Source organism: Amblyomma americanum, chromosome 5 (assembly GCF_052857255.1).
Source record: "Amblyomma americanum isolate KBUSLIRL-KWMA chromosome 5, ASM5285725v1, whole genome shotgun sequence".
Classification (NCBI taxonomy): Eukaryota; Metazoa; Arthropoda; class Arachnida; order Ixodida; family Ixodidae; genus Amblyomma; species Amblyomma americanum.
Window position 1 is genome coordinate 175479820 of NC_135501.1, and position 7668 is coordinate 175487487.

General features: G+C 46.2%; 1 pseudogene; it reads left to right on the forward strand.

The window, feature by feature from the left end:
- The first annotated feature begins 3407 nt into the window (after positions 1–3407).
- Positions 3408–3528, forward strand: LOC144135577 (U2 spliceosomal RNA; annotated as a pseudogene).
- Positions 3529–7668: the final 4140 nt, after the last annotated feature.

Here is a 7668-nt window from a genome sequence, read left to right on the forward strand (position 1 = left end):
GCGCCCGTTCGAGCATGCGGTCGATTTTTCCCGTTTTCCCGTAGTTTTTCCCCCAAAAATGAACGTGACTAGGACGGGAGCACAATATCGGTTCCCACTCGAACCACTCTGAGCGTGGGTCTCTTTTTTCACACAGCCGCGTACAGATTGAGATTTTATTTTATGAATGGTTTAGTTTTTGGCCTGTGTGTTTGTTATACGTTTTTGTTGCGTGTTTGGCGCAGCAAGGTAAAAATAAGTGCTGACTGTCGAATTTTATTTCGGTATTTCATTACTATAGCTAACAAACTTTGCTGCAGTACCACGTAAGCGGTGCTGACGCCAAACAAAAATAACTGGCAGCCATTTGAACAAATTCTGTCGTACAGCACTTTTAACTGAGATGGTGATGATGGTCGCTTTAACCCGATGATGTCCTCTTTCTGCAGTTCGAAACTACCGTTTTTATCGATCACTATATGCTGAGATAGGCTTTTTTTGAAACACATTAACTCAGCTGAAAACAACAGGCATCTGTTTTATGAGGGATTTACGACAATGGCACCGATCATACCATATGGGTTACCCAGGTCAGTCGGGAACGGCATGTCACAGCCATCATTCTTGTTCGCCGGATTTTGGAGTACGGTTTCAAGGGCTGCTCGTAAAGCAGGACACTACAAAGGTCACTTGTGCCGCGTTGACGTTGACTCAGTGAGTGAGAGGGAAATTTTGTTCAGGTTCCGTTTTTACACTGGCCGAGATCTGTATGCCAGCAATATACTCACAAACAACTCATCATCATCATCATCATCTGGCATAGCATGCCAGGTCGACAACCCGGCAGACCTCTCCAGTTACACTGAAGTCCCTCCACCGTCATCATCATCGTCGTCATCAGCCTGACTTCATTAGCAGAAACAGACGGGTGAAAGTTGAAGGCGGCGATTATTGGCAACACGTATAGCCCTACTCTCATTTTAACGCGATAGCTATCGCGTTTAGACACCTCGTGTCTTAGAAAATCCGGCGTCGGTAGTGTTTCGATGGAGGCGAAATGCAAAAAGGTACCCGTGTGCTGTGCGATGTCACTGCGCGTTAAAGATCCCCAGGTGGCCGAAGTTATTCCGGAGAACTCCACTACGGCACCTCCTTCTTCCTTTCTTCTTTCGCGCCCTCCTTCATCTCTTCCCTTAAAAATAATAATTGGTTTTTGGGGAAAGGAAATGGCGCAGTATCTGTCTCATATATCGCCGGACACCTGAACCGCGCCGTTAGGGAAGGGATAAGGAAGGGAGTGAAAGAAGAAAGGAAGAAAGGTTCGGGTGTCCACCGAGATATGTGAAACAGTTACTGCGCGATTTCCATTCCGCAAAACAAATTTTCATTGTCATTTCGACGTCATCCTCGGAGTCTACCTCACTGATCGTGAGAAAAAATCCACGAAAAATCCCCGGAGAAGCAATCTAGGAAGAAGGTGGGCCGCGTACACACTAAACAATTTCTCACCCATAAGGGTGCAAATTAACTGTCCCCAGACGAACAACCTTTTGGGTGCTAAAAAGAGTGCAAAGATCACCACCATTCAGGAAGGGTGCACAGCATGAAAGTGTAGAGGGCGCGCATCAATCCAAGGCTTTTGCTTCATGGGGGAATCAATGTGGAGCACCCTTCCTAGATGCATTCGTAGAGGTGTTACGGAAAAATAGTACCCTTTAATGAGGGTGCAACCATTACGTTCTCTAAAGTGTCATTAAATGCATCCTTCCTTAAGGGGGCTGATCTCTGCACCCTGTTTTAGCACCCAACAATTGGAAATAGGTGTTCGTCTGGGGACACCTGATTTACACCCTTAAGGGCAAGAATTTGTTTAGTGTGTAGGTCTTGTGACCTTGTGGTGTGATCACAACATGACCATCGTATTGTGAGAAATATGCGCACCATGGCAGGTGGCAGTTCACTTAATGATTGGGTGCGAGAGGTTGCTCGGGAACAGCAACTCGGGTAGATGCACCACTGCGCCAGTAGGGGTGTGAGGACTGCCAGGTGTCTATGAATGTTAAGTAGAAAATGAGCACTTCTGCATATACGTGCATAAACCCATCAGTGCAATCGCGTCATACACTTAAGGCGGAGCTTAAGCGTGCCCTCCAGTATTTTCAGTCACCCATCTCACAGCAACTGATATTTTGTTAGCTTTAATCACCAAATCTGCATTTCTTTACTATTATTATCTCTTTTTATTTTATGTTCTTACTTAAAATAATAACTGGTTTTTGGGGAAAGGAAATTGTGCAGTATCTGTCTCATATGTCGGCGGACACCTGAACCGCGCCGTAAGGAAAGGGATAAAGGAGGGAGTGAAAGAAGAAAGAGGTGCCGTAGTGGAGGGCTTCGGAATAATTTCGACCACCTGGGGATCTTTAACGTGCACTGACATCCCACAGCACACGGGCGCCTTAGCGCTTCGCCTCCATAAAAACGCAGCCACCGCGGTCGGGTTCGAACCCGGGATCTCCGGATCAGTAGCCAAGCGCCCTAACCACTGAGCCACCACGGCGGGTTCTTACTTGAAAAGCTTTTTTTCAGCATATGTTACTCGCCGCCCGTGTCTTGGCCAATCCCCCGCTGTGAATACGCGCCATTAACGTCTTGAGGACAACAACAACAATGTATCATGAGGGGTTGCACCGTGGTTAGAGAAGACCAGGCGACAGGCTACGGATATGGCCAAGTATTCTAAGGCACCGGAATACGAAGCTGCTCTGCTGGCATCGCGCCTGGAGCCGAAGTCTTTTCTTTTGCTGGCTACCACTGTGAAGGAAAAGTTCGTAAGTTTCTAGCTAATTTTGCCTTCCCAGTTCGACATCAGGTTCGCCTCAGTTTCCAGACGATATACTCCTCAATTTTCTGAGAATGGTAGCTAAAAGCATTTAACGCTTTTAAAAATTAATATCGCAAGGCAGGGACCATTTTTCCAACTGCTGCAGTATCAAGGCACACCTCAGATAGGGAATTTTGATAAATGCGTAAGAAAGCTAAACAGAGAGTTTAGCCCGACTGAAGGCAAGACGAGGTTAGAGGATTATCAAGGAGTACGACTTAACAGGCTATCAGAATTATACGTAGAGAAATGAGCTCAATGGGTCACTGAAGCGAAGTGACGGAGCTTTATTACAGATAAAAATTACCGCTGTTGTGGCTAACGTATTAACTGTATATTATCCGTACGTCGGTTTCTATATGTCTCGACTGTAGTGGTTTACTAGAAATTAAAATAAATGATCCACAAGAGGATAAAATTGTTCGCCGGCTGCAGACACTTCCGCTTGTTTTAAGAACTACTGACCTAACAGTGATGGTAATGAGCAGTACGTATGCGTCATTAACAAAGGGCGGACAGAAGGGGTGTACAAAAAAAAATTAGAATATCTGTTACGGGTTCAATTGGACTTATTTTTAGAAATGTGGCGGAGGGTTTGAAGGTTGCTTCACTTCCGCCACCGGTTGGCCCGGTATTGCACTGCCTCCGGTATCGGCCTTGTCTTTATCGCGTCTTTACTATCCTGTCTTTCTAGAAATCCCATCTTTCAACTCTCCTACTGTCTGCACGTGGTAGCGATTGTGGCTCGGCTTGAGCCAGTGAGCAGGCCTGTGCACTTTCCTTTTCTTTCTTCCTGGCAACAACAGACAGACAGAGAGACAAAAAATTACTGTTTGCAACTTTGTGCAAGGACCACATTCACTCGAAGACACTCACGCACATATACTAGATATAATCGAAAGTAACCACACTCGCACACGTGTCCTTTCCAAGCCCTATAGTCTGCTGAGTTCACTGTATCTATTTACATCAAATGCACACTAGCCACGAGCGTGTCGTGTTCGTACTATGAAGAAACGAACTCACACTCTGTTTACTCAACATTTGTTTTTGCTTTCCAGCAGCAGAAGCAACACGAGGAGCAACGCTGCTGAACTCCGGGCCAAGGCGGCTCCGTCCTTTCTCTTTCATCACGAAGCCCGCGCATCCCCCTTCAAGAGGCGCGCTTCTCATCCGTTGTTCAACGCCATGACGGGACTTGAGCCATTCCAAGCGAGCAGGGTCCGAGCCGGTGCCTGCCGCTCCATGGCCCTTAATTGGATATCCGAGACGAGATCGGATGGCAGAAGAAACAGACCTCTTGCACACACACGCAGACACAAGGCTGGATGACACAGACGAACGGACGCTGTACGCCAAGCAGCCATGAGAGAAGCCTATCGGAGGACCATCCGGTCTGCTGCTGCCCATGGCTAAGAAAGAAATGAAAGGACCTGCGCAACAATGGATGGAAGGACAACATCATGGCCCACATAGATGACGACGAGAGGTTGGGGGAGAGGGGGGGGGGGCTGAAAGCAATGGTCCAAGAGCAACAAAGCCCCTGCATTCGCCCAGCGACCAACATCTCGAGAACATTCCTCGGACGGCCGAGAGAAATCAATCGTCCTCCTTTCTGTCTCTCTCCTTCAATATAGCCGATATCCCTGTTTGTCCGAGACACACGCCATCGTAATCACACGCTTGTTCTATTCGACGCAACGCTGAAAGAGAGAGAGAGAGATGAAAGAAAGAAGTGAAGAAAAAAAGTGAAAATGCGACTGAAAAGATGTCCGAGAGGAAAACCAACGCGGCGATTTCAAACGCAGCTGTTGCGTTTCTCTGTTTGCGTGATGGGTGGGATTGTGTCGCCCCCACCCCCCCCCCCCCCACACACACACACACTAAAAAAAAAACTATCGGGATTCCGTGGACAGGGATCACGCTTTGTTTATGCGTATACACAATGCTAAGGCGGGTGTACACAGCGCATTATGAGGCATGGACGTAAAGAAGAAAAGAATGTTGACGGAGAAATGGTTTTGTTTCGGACCCGCTACTGTGTTTTTCCGCATCGATGAGTGGCTCGGACGATGGCAACGTCGGGGCGGCGACCGCCTGGAAACGAAATTGGCTTCGTTGCTCGCTTTATTAGATGTTCGGTTATAATGAAGTCGACTACAGAAACCGAGCTGTAATGAATGTCCACAATAAAAATACTTTTGCAATGCTTTCCTTTTTCCTGCTTTTTTTGTGCGCTCCTGCTTCCGTTTTTGTTTGTTTCGACACTTTATATGCCATTACCTTTCAGTGTCGTGTGCTGTTTTGCCCGACGCAAGCTGATTGCAAAAATGGTCGTTTAAATTCGGTTCACTTTTCGTCTGTTTTTTTTAATTACGCGGAGTTGTTACACAGAGTCTCTTCATTGGTATAAAGCTTTTTACAAGGCTGTACAGGAGTATGTTGGCCGCCATCAAGGAAATGTCCTGCGGATCCTCCCCCGCGAGGCCTGGAGCACCTCACCACCTGGGAGGACTGGGAGACACTGCTACGCTCTGAGGACCCGGTGCGGTAGAAGACTGCCTCGGACCGGGCTGCCGACGTTATGAACCTCACGAACATGAACGTTTGAGTGTAGAGGGGTCGTGGGAGTTTCCATTGCGGCCTCCCTCAAAGCCCATATATACAGCTTTTACACGTTAAGACTTTCATGACACCGAGCTTAGGAGGTCAGATAAATTCTAGGCTGCTTTCAGAACTCCGGCTATAGCAGACTTCTGATAGGGCCGGGAAAAGATAGCACAGTCGCGTTATAAATTAATACATTCGAAAACTTCCTGTAAGAATGCAGTGCCCACGTAAACAACTTGTTCGCATCTATGGAAGCAAATTGGTAGCGTTTACGGTATTGAGGCTCACCTGCATGCTTACTCTCTCTTGTCGTTTGTGCCCAATGGTTAAAGCCCTGCAGCACTTGAAATAAAAATTCGTTTAGCGCGCAGCTGCATTCGGTATACAAAGATGTCTGAGTACCACGTCGTGGTAAATGGCACCAGTACGGTACAAAGCATGAAGGCGGCGGGGCGATGTGCCACTCACAACTTAACTATGCTACCTATAACTGACTAGCTCAACAGAAAACCCTTTTATTCTACATCTGCATACCTTCCTGCATCCCTGCTGTGTTGGTTGCAGCTCACGCTTTTTGTACGAAGCCTGTCACACTATATATGCCCACAAATCCTGTAAGGACGGCATATCCGCCTTGACTGCTTCAAGAGTAACATTTTTCAGCGATTAAAATAAAATAAGACTAAAAGATTTGCAGCGCAGTTTTATCAAACCGCTACTTAATTTCTCAGCTCAGCCTTTAGTTAACGCCTGGATCGTGGAACAAAATTCACAGGGGCACCTAATTTCATCTCGTGTTGGGAATGCGATTGGATCCGCAGTTGTTGATGATATCACTTGAAGTGACGTCATTTACTGCTCGGTGACGTTACCTCCCTGCAGCTAATGCGATTGCTTCGTCTTGTGACGTCATCTTCCTCAAGTCAGAGGCCGAACTTGATTGCTGATGACGCATTTCGACCCCATAGGCCTTCTAATGATGGAATTCGTACACATTTTATGTTCACTATAGCAAAGATAGGTAACTCTGAAGTGAGTTCTCGTTGACCAACATTGTGTTCTACTAAAAGCTCACAAATGAATACAAAGAGGAAAATGACATTTTCAGAGGGAGAACAAGTGCCAAAATTGAAGAATACTATGCAGATATATATATTTTAAAATTTTCGATATGCGTCATTTCAGCTTCCTTCCGCTAGACAGCACTCCGTCCTCCCTTTGGGCCGCATTGTGGTATTTGCGATGCACTTGACGCAAGAATGCGTCGGGCAGCGCAACTGTGTCGGGACAAAACGTCAATAAAACCACACGCAGTCCAGGTTTGCGGAAAATTCTAAAAGAAAAAAATACAAGAAAAAGGTATATCACGATCAAAGCATACGCGCGTCGCCATGAAAGAAAGCTACTCAGAAAAGGAGAATGCTTTTTTCGGACCACCTTCTCCTACAGCATACTTGGCATACCTTAAGAATACGCCTCCACAACGCCCGGGCGGCGGCCACGCTCCTGTGGTGTTATATATGACCATTACCAATGGAGTGGAGTTACGCCTGATGGACCCACGCCACTGGTTAAAAGTTTGAATTGTACATGGATCGCCATTTCTACATACATCTTTTGAATATCTTTGCACCAATAAGGCTGAGATGAATCTTAACAAGCCTATCTATCTGTAGACTTTAGTAAACAGAATAACCCTTAAATAAGTTGCATTTTACGTTCCAACGCACCACACAGGCACGCTCCGTACAACAAACTCTGTATCTAATCTTGGGAAAGCGGGAAAAAAATCTGCTTTGATCTCACTGAAGCCAAAATTAAAACACCGGAGCCACCAATAATTCCACATACCACCAGAAAACACGCATAAATTTGTCCAAACACCCGAAAACTGCAACTGCTGCTGGCACAAAATGGCGCAGCTTCGCCCTGTATAGTTCTTCAGTGATGGTGCGCCGCGTGCAGAAGGTGGCGCTGACATTAAATGCCAGATGGAATTAAGTCATAATCGCATGGCATTCACTGGAATAAACTACTAATATACTAAGAAATTAGAAAGTTAAATAAATAATATCAACGATAATTTAATATGAATGAATCGGCTAGAGAAGCCTGATGGTCATTGTAGTGGAAAGGGGCATAAGGCAGGAGTAGAAAAAAAGACTTAGAAGAATCAAGCCGGACGACACCTATAT